Source organism: Triticum urartu, chromosome 2 (genome assembly GCF_003073215.2).
Source record: "Triticum urartu cultivar G1812 chromosome 2, Tu2.1, whole genome shotgun sequence".
Lineage (NCBI taxonomy): Eukaryota > Viridiplantae > Streptophyta > Magnoliopsida > Poales > Poaceae > Triticum > Triticum urartu.
The window spans coordinates 522,872,158-522,890,685 of NC_053023.1; positions in this window are offsets into that span (position 1 = coordinate 522,872,158).

Below are 18,528 nucleotides of genomic sequence, written 5' to 3' on the forward strand. Positions count from 1 at the left end.
ACCGAGGGACCGAAAAGGCCTCGTGTGTGTTGCAGCCCAACACCCCTCCAATTTGGCCCAAAACCCACCAAACTCTGCTCCATGATCTAGAGCGTTCGATCACAATCGCGTGGCCGAAAACCGCACCTCATTTGGACTCTCCTAGCTCCCTCTATGCCTATATATATCTCCCCCATTCGAATCACGGACGAAACCCTAGATTTTTTCTCCTCCGTCGCCGTCGGACACGTCTGGACAAACCGGATGCGTCCACTCCGCCCGCCCGCACCAGCCAGCAGCCGCCAAGTGTCCCTCGCGGGACCGCTTCGCCGCCGCCACTGCTGAGGCCCGCCGAGCCCAGCGCGGGCCCCCGCGGCCCAGCTCCTCGCGCCGCCCGCGCCCTCCTCCTCCCGGCGCCGCGCCCGCGCCCGCCGCCTCCCTGCCGGCGCCGCCCCGCCGCCCGAGCCGCCACTCCGGCCATCCGCCCGTGCCGACGCTGGCCGGAGCCGCGCCTCGCCTCCCGGTGCAGTGCCCCGCCGCCTTACCTCGTCGCCTCGCCGCCCCGCGGCCGGGACCGGCGACCCCGCCGCCCTCCGCCGTCCTCTCCGCCAAGACCAGAGCTCGCCGCGCCGCCCAACACCATCGCCGGCGACCTCGGCTCCGGCCGTGAGCAGTGCCGCCGCCACCTCGGGCTCCATGCGATCCAGATCTGGATCGGAGCTACAGTAAACCCTAGGAGAGGTTGATTTTTTTACTAAGTCCCGAAATTCTTGATCCATATGCTCCTATTCGCGGCTCCGTAACTTTGCATCCGTAGCTCCGATTCATGCATATAGCATATCAAAATGTTCACCTCAGAGAGTACATCATTTCATTCCATTGTATCATTTTCATTTGAGCTCATCTTGATGCCCTAAATGCTGTTAGAAGAGGGCTACTTGAGTTATTTGTCAGATCTGCTACTCCGTTTAGCACTTTTGTCATTTTTGCCATGATTATTGTGTGCATGATATGCCCGTGAGTTCTTCATATGTTTTGTTAAGGGTTTTGACATCTTTCCATAGGTGCAACCCATGTATTTTTAGGATGTGTGTGGTGAATTGTGCAAGCTTGCAAAGTGGTGCACTTGCTAAGTCTGTTTTCAGGGACTTAGTGATTTCACTAAGTCCTGGAGCTGTTTATCTCATGATGCCATATGTTCGTGTTGTTTCCTAGTGATCCGTGCCTCTTTTGAGGATGATCAGTAAGGGAGTTTTGTTAATCTTGTAGTGCTCTATCCATCCATGTCTTTGTTTGCAATTATGGAGCACCCTAGCTTGAGTCAATCGAGCTCTACTTTTGCTTCGTTGCGAATCTGGGCAGATCGTCAACTTGTTTGCGATTTTGCCGATGTTATTGTAGTTGATCCGTGCATGATATGCCATTGTTCTTGCCATGTATAGCTTGCATTTGGTTCCTTCTTAAGGGATGTATGATTGTATTGCCATGACTTGCACCGTGGTGAGTGCATCGAGCTCGTAAACATGCCTTCGTGAGTTATGTTTCAGCAAGTCCCAGTTTTCACTAAGTCTGAAAACTGATTATGCTTTTGCTATGTTCACATGCTTGCAATTGTATTTTATGATCCCTTTTGGCTCAAGGTCACTAAGGGACTTTTGTTAAGCTTGTTGAGTAGCTCCATGCCATGTCTTTATTTGTCATGTTTGGGTGCTGTAGCATGTTCATTTCGTTGCATTTAGATGCCTACTTGCTGTAGATCGCAGACCGGTGTCATTTTTGATTCGCTTGCCATTTCCAAACCGTAACTCCGATTCCGGCGTTCTTTATATCGTTTTCAAGCGATTTCATCTCATATTTCCAGTGGCACACTTCGATTTCCAAGTTGAGGCCAGGTTCATGTATTTCCTGTCATATATTGCATTTTGCATCCCGCATCACATCCCGCATAGCATATCATCTTTGCATCGTGTTGATTGAGTTTGCACGTGGTTGATTGTATCCTTGTTGCTTGTTTGTCTTGTTTGGGTAGAGCCGGGAGACGAGTTCGCTAACGAGGAGCCCGTTGAGTTTGCTTTTGAGGATCCAGTCAACTCTGACAACTGTGTAGGCAAGATGATCATACCCTCGAAATCACTACTATCTTTGCTATGCTAGTTTGCTCGCTCTTTTGCTATGCCATTGCTACGATGCCTACCACTTGCTTGCAAGCCTCCCAAATTGCCATGTCAAACCTCTAACCCACCATGTCCTAGCAAACCATTGATTGGCTATGTTACCGCTTTGCTCAGCCCCTCTTATAGCGTTGCTAGTTGCAGGTGAAGATTGGAGGCCGTTCCTTGTTGGAACATTTATTTACTTGTTGGGATATCATTATATTGCTATGTTATCTTAATGCATCTATATACTTGGTAAATGGTGGAAGGCTCGGCCTCTCGCCTAGTGTTTTGTTCCACTCTTGCCGCCCTAGTTTCCGTCATATCGGTGTTATGTTCCCGGATTTTGCGTTCCTTACGCGGTTGGGTTATAATGGGAACCCCTTGATATTTCGCCTTGATTAAAGCTTTTCCAGCAATGCCCAACCTTGGTTTTACCATTTGTCACCTAGCCCTTTTCTTTCCCTTGGGTTCTGCAGACTCAAGGGTCATCTTATTTTAACCCCCCCGGGCCAGTGCTCCTCTGAGTGTTGGTCCACCTGTCAGCTACCGGTGGCCACCAGGGGCAACTCTGGGCTGGCCTACCCGTACCTAGGACAATCTGAGTGTGCCCTGAGAAAGAGATATATGCAGCTCCTATCGGGATTTGTCGGCACATTCGGGCGGTGTTGCTGGTCTTGTTTTAACCTGTTGAAGTGTCTTGAGTTACCGAGATACCGAGTCTGATCGGAACGTCTTGGGAGGAGGTCTATTCCTTCGTTGACCGTGAGAGCTTGTCATGGGCTAAATTGGGACTCCCCTGCAGGGATTGAACTTTCGAAAGCCGTGCCCGCGGTTATGGGCAGATGGGAATTTGTTAATGTCCGGTTGTAGATAACTTGAACCTTAATTAATTAAAATGTATCAACCGAGTGTGTTACCGTGATGGCCTCTTCTCGGCGGAGTCCGGGAAGTGGACACGGTGTTGGAGTAATGTTTGCGCAGGTTGCTCTCTAGTTTCTCGCTCGTGCTTTGCCTCCTCTTCTCGCTCTCTTTTGCGAATAAGTTAGCCACCATACTTGCTAGTCGCTTGCTGCAGCTCCACTCATATTTTACCTTGCCTTACCTATAAGCTCAAATAGTCTTGATCGCGAGGGTGCGAGATTGCTGAGTCCCTGTGGCTCACAGATTACTATTACACCAGATGCAGGGCCTGATGATTCCGCTCCAGGAGACACGTGTGAGCTCAAGTGGGAGTTCGACGAAGACTCTCAACGATACTATGTTTCCTTTCCCGATGATCAGTAGTGATGCCCAGTTGGGGGTGATTGGGACCGTGTCGCATGTTGGGTTCTCTTTTATTTTGGCGCCGTAGTCGTGCCATGAGTGTTTGGATGATGTAATGTTATTTATGTACTTGATTGATGTGGCGAGTGTAAGCCAACTATGTTAACTCCCCTTTTATTATTACATTACATGGGATGTTTGTGAAGATTGCCTAACTTGCGACATATGCCTTCAATGCGATTATGCAGTTCGTTGGTGAGATAACCTCGACGCCACCCAGTACTGGGGCGGGAGTTCAGGAGTATCGCCATAACTTGTATAACGGATGCTTTTCGAAGGTTGAGGTAGATGGTTTCCGAAGGTTTCTTGGTTATGTGTTGAAGGATGGATACAGCTGGATGTAGGATTTGCTAGTTTGGGTGAGATATTATGCTTCCCCTGTATCCCCAACACCTGATTGCATAACCGGAAAGGTTCGGGAGTTTCATAGGTGGGAATTCTAGTAGCTCTAGTTCTTCTTCCACGGATATTGGTTTGAGATTGGGATTTCTTACCGATTATTCGTTCTTGATCCGTACCTTATTGATTTATTTCTCTACCTTAATTATACGTGGCTTCTCATTATGGATATGTGACCATTTTAAGAGGAATGCATTCGTTCATTTTGTTCGGATGTGAAGACTATATGTTGTAATTTTCATTCCGTTGGATTCAGCTTCAATATTTATCTGTCAATGTGCTAATGGTGGTCAACCTCTTCAGGATGGCTCCTCCAACGCGCACGACTCCGAATCCTGATCCTGATCCGCCACCACCTCCACCTCCTCCAGAGGCATGGCAAGCTGTGATGGCCGCAACCAATGCAAATACACAGCTGATCATGCAAATTCTTCAAGAGCGCAATCAAGGCAGTCAAGGGAATCAAGGCAGCAATCAGAGTCACTTTGCTACACTCAACAAGTTCCTTGCTAACGGGCCAAAGACTTTCAGCAATTGTGTTGAGGCAACCGATGCCGACGATTGGCTTGTGGATCTGTGTAAGCATTTCGAGTGCAGTAACGTCAGGCCTAAGGACTTTGTCAAGTTCGCTTCCTTCCAACTCAAAGATCAAGCTGCAGAATGGTTCCAGCAGTACAAGGACTCCAGAGGTGGACGTGTTATCACTTGGGATGATTTCCGTCGAGATTTCAGGGCTCATCATATTCCCCAGAGCGTGGTTGAAAGCAAGCGTGAGGAATTCCGCAATCTGAAGCAAGGCTCTTTGTCTGTCTATGACTACAACAAGTTGTTCCAGAAGCTCGCCCGCTTTGCCAAGCAGGACATCCCTGATGAGAAGAGCATGATATGTCAGTTCAGGGGTGGTCTCAGAGAAGAAATTCAGCTCGCTCTTGTCCTCTTTGAGCCCTTGAGGTACGATGAGTTCTACAACATGGCAATGAAGCAAGAGGCTGCTCAGTTGAGGTGTGATGCTTCCAAGAAGCGAGTCAGAGATGTTACTCCTTCTTCCTCTACTCAAGTGGCCAAGCAGCAGAAGTTTTGGCTTCCTCCTCCTCCTTCCGCCAGCCGTATCAGCAGAAGAGCAAAGGTGGTAGTGGTTCTTCCCACCCACCCAACCCTGGCTTTCAGAACAAGACTTCGTCTCAAGCTCCAAGATCGAGTGCTCCGTATCACCGTCCGCTTTCAAAGGTCACGTGCAACAAGTGCCAACAGAAGGGTCACTATGCCAACAAGTGTCTCAACCAGAGGCGTCTTCCTCCTCCTCCTCCTCCTGTCAGATCGGCAAGTACAGCTGTGGTCAAGCATAACCCCAAGCATGCCAAGGTTAATTTGATGAATGCAGCTCAGGTAGAGGACTCGTCAGATGTGATCATGGGTAACCTTCCTGTTAATGATATTCCAGCTAAAGTTCTTTTTGACACTGGTGCATCGCATTGCTTCATCTCGAGACCATTTACAAATAGGCATGAATTGGTTTCGCAAGTTTTGCCTAGTCCTTTAGCAGTTGTCTCTCCCGGTAAGCGCATGCAGGCTAACTCCATCGTTCTGGATGTTTCTATCACTTTGGGTGACTACAAGTTCTTGGCTTCTCCTACGGTTCTCGGTGACTCGGATATTGATCTTATTCTCGGAATGGATTGGCTTTCTAAGCACAAGGCTCAGCTTGATTGTGCAGCCAGGCAGATTCAATTGACTCATTCGTCTGAGGATGTAATTGTCTTTGCCGCTCGTGATGATACTATCCGTCTGTTTTCTCTCAATGAGAAGGGTGAATTGGATGCCATCTCTCAAATTCCAGTCGTTTGCGAATACCAAGACATCTTTCCAGAAGAGCTCCCAGGAATGCCTCCGCACCGGCCAGTTGAATTCGTTATTGATCTTGAGCCTGGCACGGAACCTGTGTGCAAGCGTCCTTACAAGCTCGGACCTGAAGAGTTGAAGGAGCTGAAGAAGCAACTCGATGAGCAAGAAAGAATGGGTCTCATCCGGCCTAGTTCTTTTCCGTGGGGTTGTGGTGTTCTTTTTGTGAAGAAGAAGGATGGAACGGACCGACTTTGTGTTGATTACCGTCCAGTGAACAAGAAGACCATCAAGAACAAATACCCACTTCCCAACATCAATGAGCTGTTCGAACAACTCAAAGGTGCTCAAGTATTCTCCAAGCTTGATCTCCGTATGGGTTATCACCAGATTCGCATTCGTGAAGAAGATATTCCCAAGACAACATTCAGAACAAGCTTTGGTTCATATGAATACACTGTCATGTATTTTGGCCTTGCCAACACTCCTCCGACGTTCTCTCGCATGATGAACTTCATCTTTAATGCCTACACCAATGACTTCGTTTTGGTCTATCTCGACGACATTCTGGTTTTCTCGAAGAACAAGGAAGATCATGCCAAGCACTTGCGTTTGGTTCTCGATAAGCTCAGGGAACATCAGTTCTACGCCAAGTTCTCCAAGTGTGAGTTTTGGCTCGATGAGGTTCTTTATCTTGGTCATATCATCTCTACCAAGGGCATTGCCGTGAATCCTGAGAAGGTGTCTGCAATTGTGAATTGGGAACCTCCTCAGAACGTGAAGCAACTCCGCAGTTTTCTCGGTCTCGCAAGCTATTGCCGAAGATTCGTTGAAAACTTTTCTAAGATCGCGAAGCCTCTCTCAAATCTTCTCCAGAAGCACGTCAAGTACGTTTGGTCTCCGGAGTGTGATATTGCTTTCAACACTTTGAAAGAGAAATTGGTCACTGCTCCAGTTCTGACTCCGCCTGATGAATCCAAGCCGTACGAGGTATTTTGTGATGCCTCTCTCCAAGGTCTTGGCGCAGTATTGATGCAAGAGAAGAAAGTTGTTGCTTATACTTCTCGCCAGTTGAAGCCTAATGAGAAGAACTACCCCACTCATGATCTCGAGTTGGTGGCAGTTGTGCATGCTCTTTTGACTTGGAGACATCTTCTATTGGGAAGAAAAGTGGACATTTTCACTGATCACAAGAGTCTCAAGTACATCTTCACGCAGCCTAATCTCAACCTCAGGCAAACTCGTTGGGTCGAAATGATTCAAGAGTATAATCCGAGTATTGAGTATACTCCAGGCAAGGCCAATGTGATTGCTGACGCTTTGAGCAGAAAGGCCTACTGCAACAGTCTGATTCTCAAGCCTTATCAACCCGAGCTTTGTGAAGCTTTCCGCAAACTTAATCTGCAAGTTGTTCCTCAAGGTTTCCTCGCCAACCTTCAAGTCTCTCCTACCTTAGAAGACCAGATTCGCCAAGCCCATCTTCTTGATGCTATGGTGAAAAAGGTGAAGATTGGGATTGCCAAGAGTCAGTCCAAGTACAAGTGCTTCCGCCTTGATGACAAGGACACTCTCTTCTTCGAGGATCGTATTGTTGTGCCCAAAGGTGACCTCCGTAAAGTGATCATGAACGAGGCTCACAATTCTCTCCTCTCCATCCACCCTGGGAGCACGAAGATGTATCAGGACCTTAAGCAAGTTTATTGGTGGACTCGAATGAAGCGCGAGATCGCTCAATTCGTGAATGAATGTGATGTCTGCAGAAGAGTGAAGGCAGAACACCAAAGTCCAGCTGGTCTCCTCCAACCTCTTGCTATTCCAGAATGGAAGTTTGACCACATTGAAATGGACTTCGTGACTGGGTTTCCAAAGTCCAAGCGTGGCAATGATGCTATATTCGTTGTCATCGACAAACTCACCAAAGTGGCTCATTTTCTTCCTATCAAAGAGTCGATCACTGCAGCTCAATTGGCGGAACTCTATACCTCTCGAATTGTCTCTCTGCATGGTATTCCTCAAGTGATCTCTTCAGACCGTGGCAGCATCTTTACCTCGAAGTTTTGGGATTCTTTTCAGAAGGCCATGGGCACTAACATCCGCTTTAGCACAGCTTTCCATCCTCAAACAAGCGGTCAAGTCGAGCGTGTTAACCAGATTCTTGAAGATATGCTCAGGGCTTGTGTGATCTCCTTCGGCATGAAGTGGGAGGATTGTCTTCCTTATGCTGAATTCTCCTACAACAACAGTTTTCAAGCAAGTTCGGGCAAGGCCCCTTTTGAAATTCTGTATGGCAGGAAGTGCCGTACCCCTCTCAACTGGTCTGAAACCGGTGAACGTCAGCTTTTGGGTAATGACTTAATCACAGAAGCAGAAGAAATGTGCAAAGTCATTCGAGATAACCTCAAAGCAGCCCAATCCCGCCAGAAGAGCTACTATGATAGTAAGCACCGTGATTTGGCTTTCGAGATCGGAGATCATGTTTACCTCCGTGTCTCTCCTATGAAAGGTACTCGTCGCTTCGGTATCAAAGGGAAGCTTGCCCCTAGATACGTGGGACCTTTCAAGATTGTCAGCAAGAGAGACGACCTCGCCTATCAACTCGAGCTTCCTTCAAACTTTGCAAATGTTCATGACGTGTTCCATGTCTCTCAGCTTCGAAAATGCTTCAAGACTCCTGACCGCACCATCAACTTCGAGGACATTAAGCTCCAAGAAGATCTCTCTTATCGTGAGCACCCAGTTGCTATTCTTGAAGAGACTGAACGCAAGACTCGCAACAAGTCAATCAAATTTCTCAAAGTCAAGTGGTCACACCATTTCGACCGTGAAGCTACCTGGGAACGCGAGGATCACCTCCGTTCTGAGTACCCAGCGTTCTTTCAGTCCTAGATCTCGGGACGAGATCCTTTCGTAGTGGTGGAGTGTTGTAACACCCCGCATGTAACTTTCCCTATTTGTACTCCAACTCTTGCCGTTTCCGACGTTAAGTTATTTTATTTCCTTGGGTTTGGGTTTTGTCTTCGTGTATTGTTGGTGTTGTCATGCATCTCATATCATTTCATCATGTGCATTGCATTTGCATACGTGTTCATCTCATGCATTCGAGCATTTTCCCCGTTGTCCGTTTTGCGTTCCGGCGCTTCGTTCTCCTCCGGTGGCCATGTCTAGCTTTCTTTCGCGTGTGGGGATTAAACATTTCCGGATTGAACCGAGACTTGTCAAGCGGCCTTGGTTTACTACCGGTAGACCGCCTGTCAAGTTTCGTACCATTTGGACTTCGTTTGATACTCCAACGGTTAACCGAGGGACCGAAAAGGCCTCGTGTGTGTTGCAGCCCAACACCCCTCCAATTTGGCCCAAAACCCACCAAAATCTGCTCCATGATCTAGAGCGTTCGATCACGATCGCGTGGCCGAAAACCGCACCTCATTTGGACTCTCCTAGCTCCCCCTATGCCTATATATATATCTCCCCCATTCGAATCACGGACGAAACCCTAGATTTTTTCTGCTCCGTCGCCGCCGGACACGTACGGACGGACCGGACGCGTCCGCTCCGCCCGCCCGCACCAGCCAGCAGCCGCCACGTGTCCCTTGCGGGACCGCTTCGCCGCCGCCGCCGCTGAGGCCCGCCGAGCCTAGCGCAGGCCCCCGCGGCCCAGCTCCTCGCGCCGCCCGCGCCCTCCTCCTCCCGGCACCGCGCCCGCGCCCGCCGCCTCCCTGCCGGCGCTGCCCCGCCGCCCGAGCCGCCACTCCGGCCAGCCGCCCGCGCCGACGCCGGCCGGAGCCGCGCCTCGCCTCCCGGTGTAGTGCCCCGCCGCCTCGCCGCCCCGCGCCCGGGACCGGCGACCACGCCGCCCTCCGCCGTCCTTTCCGCCAAGACCGGAGCTCGCCGCGCCGCCCAACATCATCGCCGGCGACCTCGGCTCCGGCCGTGAGCAGTGCCGCCGCCACCTCGGGCTCCGTGCGATCCAGATCTGGATGGGAGCTACAGTAAACCCTAGGAGAGGTTGATTTTTTACTAAGTCCCAAAATTCTTGATCCATATGCTCCTGTTCGTGGCTCCGTAACTTTGCATCCGTAGCTCCGATTCATGCATATAGCATATCAAAATGTTCACCTCAGAGAGTACATCATTTCATTCCATTGCATCATTTTCATTTGAGCTCATCTTGATGTCCTAAATGCTGTTAGAAGAGGGCTACTTGAGTTATTTGTCAGATCAGCTACTCCGTTTAGCACTTTTGTCATTTTTGCCATGATTATTGTGTGCATGATATGCCCATGAGTTCTTCATATATTTTGTTAAGGGTTTTGTCATCTTTCCATAGGTGCAACCCATGTATTTTTAGGATGTGTGTGGTGACTTGTGCAAGCTTGCAAAGTGGTGCACTTGCTAATTCTGTTTTCAGGGACTTAGCGATTTCACCAAGTCCTGGGATTGTTTAGTTCATGATGCCATATGTTCATGTTGTTTCCTAGTGATCCGTGCCTCTTTTGAGGATGATCAGTAAGGATGTTTTGTTAATATTGTAGTGATCTATCCATCCATGTCTTTGTTTTCAATTATGGAGCACCCTAGCTTGAGTCAATCGAGCTCTACTTTTGCTTCGTTGCGAATCTGGGCAGATCGTCAACTTGTTTGCGATTTTGCCGATGTTATTGTAGTTTATCCGTGCATACTATGCCATTGTTCTTGCCATGTCTAGCTTGAATTTTGTGCCTTCTTAAGGGATGTATGCTTGTCTTGCCATGACTTGCACCGTGGTGAGTGCATCGAGCTCGTAAACATGCCTTCGTGAGTTATGTTTCAGCAAGTCCCAGTTTTCACTAAGTCTGAAAACTGATTATGCTTTTGCTATGTTCACATGCTTGCAATTGTATTTTCTGATCCCTTTTGGCTCAAGGTCACTAAGGGACTTTTGTTAAGCTTGTTGAGTAGCTCCATGCCATGTCTTCATTTGTCATGTTTGGGTGCTGTAGCATGTTCATTTCGTTGCATTTAGATGCCTACTTGCTGTAGATCGCAGACCGGTGTCATTTTTGATTCGCTTGCCATTTCCAAACCGTAACTCCGATTCCGGCGTTCTTTATATCGTTTTCAAGCGATTTCATCTCATATTTCCAGTGGAACACTTGGATTTCCAAGTTGAGGCCAGGTTCATGTATTTCCTGTCATATCTTGCATTTTGCATCCCGCATAGCATATCATCTTTGCATCGTGTTGATTGAGTTTGCACGTGGTTGATTGTATCCTTGTTGCTTGTTTGTCTTGTTTGGGTAGATCCGGGAGACGAGTTCCCTAACGAGGAGCCCGGTGAGTTTGCTTTTGAGGATCCAGTCAACTCTGACAACTGTGTAGGCAAGATGATCATACCCTCCAAATCACTACTATCTTTGCTATGCTAGTTTGCTCGCTCTTTTGCTATGCCATTGCTACGATGCCTACCACTTGCTTGCAAGCCTCCCAAATTGCCATGTCAAACCTCTAACCCACCATGTCCTAGCAAACCGTTGATTGGCTATGTTACCCCTTTGCCCAGCCCCTCTTATAGCGTTGCTAGTTGCAGGTGAAGATTGGAGGCCGTTCCTTGTTGGAACATTTATTTACTTGTTGGGATATCATTATATTGCTATGTTATCTTAATGCATCTATATACTTGGTAAAGGGTGGAAGGCTCGGCCTCTCGCCTAGTGTTTTGTTCCACTCTTGCCGCCCTAGTTTCCATCATATCGGTGTTATGTTCCCGGATTTTGCGTTCCTTACGCGGTTGGGTTATAATGGGAACCCCTTGATATTTCGCCTTGATTAAAGCTTTTCCAGCAATGCCCAACCTTGGTTTTACCATTTGTCACCTAGCCCTTTTCATTCCCTTGGGTTCTGTAGACTCAAGGGTCATCTTATTTTAACCCCCCCGGGCCAGTGCTCCTCTGAGTGTTGGTCCACCTGTTAGCTACCGGTGGCCACCAGGGGCAACTCTGGGCTGGCCTACCCGTACCTAGGACAATCTGAGTGTGCCCTGAGAAAGAGATATGTGCAGCTCCTATCGGGATTTGTCGGCACATTCAGGCGGTGTTGCTGGTCTTGTTTTAACCTATCGAAGTGTCTTGAGTTACCGAGATACCGAGTCTGATCGGAACGTCTTGGGAGGAGGTCTATTCCTTCATTGACCGTGAGAGCTTGTCATGGGCTAAGTTGGGACTCCCCTGCAGGGATTGAACTTTTGAAAGCCGTGCCCGCGGTTATGGGCAGATGGGAATTTGTTAATGTCCGGTTGTAGATAACTTGAACCTTAATTAATTAAAATGTATCAACCGAGTGTGTTACCGTGATGGCCTCTTCTCGGCGGAGTCCGGGAAGTGGACACGGTGTTGGAGTAATGTTTGCGCAGGTTGCTCTCTAGTTTCTCGCTCGTGCTTTGCCTCCTCTTCTCGTCTCTTTTGCGAATAAGTTAGCCACCATACTTGCTAGTCGCTTGCTGCAGCTCCACTCATATTTTACCTTGCCTTACCTATAAGCTCAAATAGTCTTGATCACGAGGGTGCGAGATTGCTGAGTCCCTGTGGCTCACAGATTACTATTACACCAGATGCAGGGCCTGATGATTCCGCTCCAGGAGATGCGTGTGAGCTCAAGTGGGAGTTCGACGAAGACTCTCAACGATACTGTGTTTCCTTTCCCGATGATCAGTAGTGGTGCCCAGTTGGGGGTGATTGGGACCGTGTCGCATGTTGGGTTCTCTTTTATTTTGGCGCCGTAGTCGGGCCATGAGTGTTTGGATGATGTAATGTTATTTATGTACTTGATTGACGTGGCGAGTGTAAGCCAACTATGTTAACTCCCCTTTTATCATTACATTACATGGGATGTTTGCGAAGATTGCCTAACTTGCGACATATGCCTTCAATGCGATTATGTCTCTAAGTCGTGCCTCGACACGTGGGAGCTATAGTCGCATCGAGGGTGTTACAGATTCCCCCTCTGGCGGAGCTCCGGAAAAGGCCCCAAGATGGGATCTCTTGGGTACAGAAGGTTGCGATGGTGGAAATAGGGTTTCGTGGCGCTCCTCGATGTTTTCAGGGTATATGAGTATATATAGGAGGAAGAAGGAGGTCGGCTGAGCCACGAGGGGTTCATGAGGGGGGAGGGCGCGCCCCCTGCCTCGTGGACTCCTCGTTTGTTTCTTGACATCCACTCCAAGTCCTTGGATCACGTTTGTTCCAAAAATCACGTTCCCGAAGGTTTCATTCCGTTTGGATTCCGTTTGATATTCCTTTTCTGTGGAACACTGAAATAGGCAAAAAAAACAGCAATTTGCACTGGGCCTTGGGTTAATAGGTTAGTCACAAATAATATAAAAGTGTAAAATAAAGCCCATTAACATCCAAAACAGATAATATAATAGCATGGAACAATCAAAAATTATAGATACGTTGGAGACGTATCAAGCATCCCCAAGCTTAATTCCTACTCGTCCTCGAGTAGGTAAATGATAAAAACAGAATTTTTGATGTTGAATGCTACCTAGCATAATTCTCAATGTAATTCTCTTTATTGTGGCATGAATATTCAGATCCGAAAGATTCAAGACAAAAGTCTAATATTGACATAAAAATAATAATACTTCAAGCATACTAACTAAGCAATTATGTCTTCTCAAAATAACATGGCAAAAGAATGTTCATCCCTACAAAATCATATAGTTTGGTCATGCTCCATTTTCGTCACACAAGAATGCCCTCATCATGCACAACCCCGATGACAAGCCAAGCCATTGTTTCACACTTTAGTAATCTCAATCTTTTTTCAACTTTCACGCAATGCATGAGTGTGAGCCATGGATATAGCACTATGGGTGGAATAGAATATGATGATGGGGGTTATATGGAGAAGACAAAAAAGGAGAAAGTCTCACATCGACGTGGCTAATCAAAGGGCTAGGGAGATGCCCATCAATTGATGTCAATGCGAGGAGTGGGGATTGCCATGCAACGGATGCACTAGAGCTATAAATGTATGAAAGCTCAACAAAAGAAACTAAGTGGGTGTGCATCCAACTTGCTTGCTCACAAAGACCTAGGGCATTTGAGGAAGCCCATTGTTGGAATATACAAGCCAAGTTATATAATGAAAAATTCCCACTAGTATATGAAAGTGACCAAACAAGAGACTCTCTATCATAAAGATCATGGTGCTACTTTGAAGCACAAGTGTGGAAAAAGGATAGTAACATTGCCCCTTTTTTGGGCCTTCCTTTTTTATTTGGCCTTTCTCTTTTCTTATTTGGGACAATGCTCTATTAATGATGATCATCACACTTCTATTTATTTACAACTCAATGATTACAACTCGATACTAGAACAAAGTATGACTCTATATGAATGCCTCCGGCGGTGTACCGGGAAGGGCAATGAATCAAGAGTGACATGTATGAAAAATTATGAACGGTGGCTTTGCCACAAATACGATGTCAACTACATGATCATGCAAGGCAATATGACAAAGATGATGTGTGTCATGATAAATGGAACGGTGGAAAGTTGCATGGCAATATATCTCAGAATGGCTATGGAAATGCCATAATAGGTAGGTATGGTGGCTGTTTTGAGGAAGATATAAGGAGGTTTATGTGTGATGGAGCGTATCATATCACGGGGTTTAGATGCACCGGCGAAGTTTGCACCAACTCTCACGGTGAGAAAGGGCAATGCACAGTACCAAAGAGTCTAGCAATGATGGAAGGGTGAGAGTGCGTATAATCCATGGACTCAACATTAGTCATAAAGAACTCACATACTTATTGCAAAAATCTACAAGTCATCAAAAACCAAGCATTACGCGCATGCTCCTAGGGGGATAGATTGGTAGGAAAAGACCATCGCTTGTCCCCGACCGCCACTCATAAGGAAGACAATCAAATAACACCTCATGTTTCAAATTTGTTACACAACGGTCACCATACGTGCATGCTACGGGACTTGCAAACTTCAACACAAGTATTTCTCAAATTCACAACTACTCAACTAGCACACTCTAATATTACCACCTTTATATATCAAAACAATTATCAAGTATCAAACTTCTCCTAGTACTCAATGCACTTTTTATGAAAGTTTTTATTATACAGATCTTGGATGCCTATCATATTAGGACTAAATTCATAACCAAAGCAAATTACCATGCTGTTCTAAGGGACTCTCAAAATAATATAAGTGAAGCATGAGAGATCAATAATTTCTGTAAAATAAAACCACCACCGTGTGTTGGGGAACGTAGCAGAAATTCAAAATTTTCCTACGTGTCACCAAGATCTATCTATGGAGAGACCAGCAACGAGGGGAAGGAGAGTGCATCTACATACCCTTGTAGATCGATAAGCGGAAGCGTTCAAGTGAACGGGGTTGATGGAGTCGTACTCGTCGTGATTCAAATCACCGATGACCAAGTGCCGAACGCACGACACCTCCGCGTTCAACACACGTACAGCCCGGTGACGTCTCCCACGCCTTGATCCAGCAAGGAGAGAGGGAGAGGTTGAGGAAGACTCCATCCAGCAGCAGAAGAACGGCGTGGTGGTGATGGAGGAGCGTGGCAATCCTGCAGGGCTTCGCCAAGCACCACAGAAGAGGAGGGAGAGAGAGATGCAGGGCTGCACCAACGAGAGATCAAATCACGTGTGTTTTGGGGCAGCCCTAGGCCTCTATTTATATGGGGAAGGGGAGGGGCTGCGCCCCCTCTAGGGTTCCCACCCCTAGGGGGGGGGCGGCAGCCCTAGATGGCCAAGGGGTGGCGGCCACAAGGGGGAGGAGAGGGAGGCGCAGGGTATATGGGCCTTAGGGCCCATCTGCCCTTAGGGTTTGCCCCCTCTCCCCTTCTAGGCGCATGGGCTTTAGTGGGGCTGGTGCCCTTGGCCCATGTAGGCCAAGGAACACTCCCTACAGCCCATGTGGCCCCCTTGGGGCAGGTGGCCCCACTTGGTGGACCCCCGGGACCCTCCCGGTGGTCCCGGTACATTACCGATAAACCCCGAAACTCTTCCGGTGACCAAAACAGGACTTCCCATATATAAATCTTTACCTCCGACCATTCCGGAACTCCTCGTGACGTCCGGGATCTCATCCGGGACTCCGAACAACATTCGGTAACCACATACAAACTTCCTTTATAACCCTAGCGTCATCGAACCTTAAGTGTGTAGACCCTACGGGTTCGGGAGACATGCAGACATGACCGAGACGTTCTCCTGTCAATAACCAACAGCGGGATCTGGATACCCATGTTGGCTCCCACATGTTCCACGATGATCTCATCGGATGAACCACGATGTCAAGGACTTAATCAATCCCGTATTCAATTCCCTTTGTCTATCGGTACGATACTTGCCCGAGATTCGATCGTCGGTATCTCGATACCTTGTTCAATCTCGTTACCGGCAAGTCTCTTTACTCGTTCCGTAACACATCATCCCGTGATCAACTCCTTGATCACATTGTGCACATTATGATGATGTCCTACCGAGTGGGCCCAGAGATACCTCTCCGTTTACACGGAGTGACAAATCCCAGTCTCGATTCATGCCAACCCAACAGACACTTTCGGAGATACCCGTAGTGTACCTTTATAGTCACCCAGTTACGTTGTGACGTTTGGCACACCCAAAGCACTCTTACGGTATCCGGGAGTTGCACAATCTCATGGTCTAAGGAAATGATACTTGACATTAGAAAAGCTTTAGCATACGAACTACACGATCTAGTGCTAGGCTTAGGATTGGGTCTTGTCCATCACATCATTCTCCTAATGATGTGATCCCGTTATCAACGACATCCAATGTCCATGGTTAGGAAACCGTAACCATCTATTGATCAACGAGCTAGTCAACTAGAGGCTCACTAGGGACATGGTGTTGTCTATGTATCCACACATGTATCTGAGTTTCCTATCAATACAATTATAGCATGGATAATAAACGATTATCATGAACAAGGAAATATAATAATAATCAATTTATTATTGCCTCTAGGGCATATTTCCAACAGTCTCCCACTTGCACTAGAGTCAATAATCTAGTTCACATCGCCATGTGATTAACACTCACAGGTCACATCGCCATGTGACTAACACCCAAAGAGTTCTGGGTTTGATCATGTTGTTTGTGAGAGAGGTTTTAGTCAATGGGTCTGAACCTTTCAGATCCGTGTGTGCTTCACAAATCTCTATGTCATCTCCTAGATGCAGCTACCACGTTCTATTTGGCACTATTCCAAATAACTGTTCTATTATACGAATCCAGTTTACTACTCAGAATAATCTGGTTTAGTGTCAAAGTTTGCATCGGCGTAACCCTTTACGACGAACTCTTTTACCACCTCCATAATCGAGAAAATTCCTTAGTCCACTAGTTACTAAGGATAACTTTGACCGCTGTCCTGTGATCCATTCATGGATCACTCTCGTACCCCTTGACTGACTCATGGCAAGGCACACTTCAGGTGCGGTACACAGCATAGCATACTGTAGAGCCTATGTCTTAAGCATAGGGGACGACCTTCGTCCTTTCTCTCTATTCTGCCATGGTCGAGCTTTAAGTCTTAACTTCATACCTTACAACTCAGGCAAGAACTCCTTCTTTGACTGATCCATCTTGAACAACTTCAAGATCATGTCAAGGTATGTGCTCATTTGAAAGTACCATTAAGCGTTTTGATCTATCCTTATAGATCTTGATGCTCAATGCTCAAGTAGCTTAATCCAGGTTTTCCATTGAAAACACTTTCCAAATAACCCTATATGCTTTCCAGAAATTCTACGTCATTTCCGATCAACAATATGTTAAAACATATACTCATCAGAAATTCTATAGTGCTCCCACTCACTTCTTTGGAAATACAAGTTTCTCATAAACTTTGTATGAACCCAAAATCTTTGATCATCTCATCAAAGTGTACATTCCAACTCCGAGATGCTCACTCCAGTCCTCAGAAGGATTGCTGGAGCTTTGCATCCTTATTAGCATCTTTTCAGGATTGACAAAACCTTTCGGCTGTATCACATACAACCTTTCCTCAAGAAAATCGTCGAGGAAACAATGTTTTGACATCCTATCTGCAAGATTTCATAAATAATGCAGTAATCGCTAATATAATTCCAACAGACTCTTAGCTTCGCTACGAGTGAGAAAGTCTCATCGTAGTCAACTCCTTGAACTTGTCAGAAAACATCTTAACGACAAGTCGAGCTTTCTTAATGGTGACATTTACCATCATTGTCCGTCTTCCTTTTAAAATCCATCTACACTCAACAGCCTTATGACCATCAAGTAGTTCTTCCAAAGTCTACACTTTGTTTTCATACATGGATCCTCTCTCGGATTATATGGCCTCAAGCCATTTATCGGAATCCAGGCCCACCATCGCTTCTCCATAGCTCGTAGGTTCATTGTTGTCTAGCAACATGACTTCCAAGACAGGATTACGTACCATTCTGAAGTAGTACGCATCCTTGTCATCCCACGAGGTTTGGGAGTGACTTGATCCGAAGTCTCATGATCAATATCATAAGCTTCCACTTCAATTGGTGTAGGTGCCACAGGAACAACTCTTTGTGCCCTGCTATACACTAGTTGAAGTGACGGTTCAATAACCTCATCAAGTCTCCACCATCCTCCCACTCAATTCTTTCGAGAGAAACTTTTCCTCGAGAAAGGACCCGATTCCAAAAACAATCCTTTATTGCTTTCGGATCTGAGACAGGAGGTATACCCAACTGTTTTTGGGTTGTCCTATGAAGATGCATTTATCCGCTTTGGGTTCGAGCTTATCGGCCTGAAACTTTT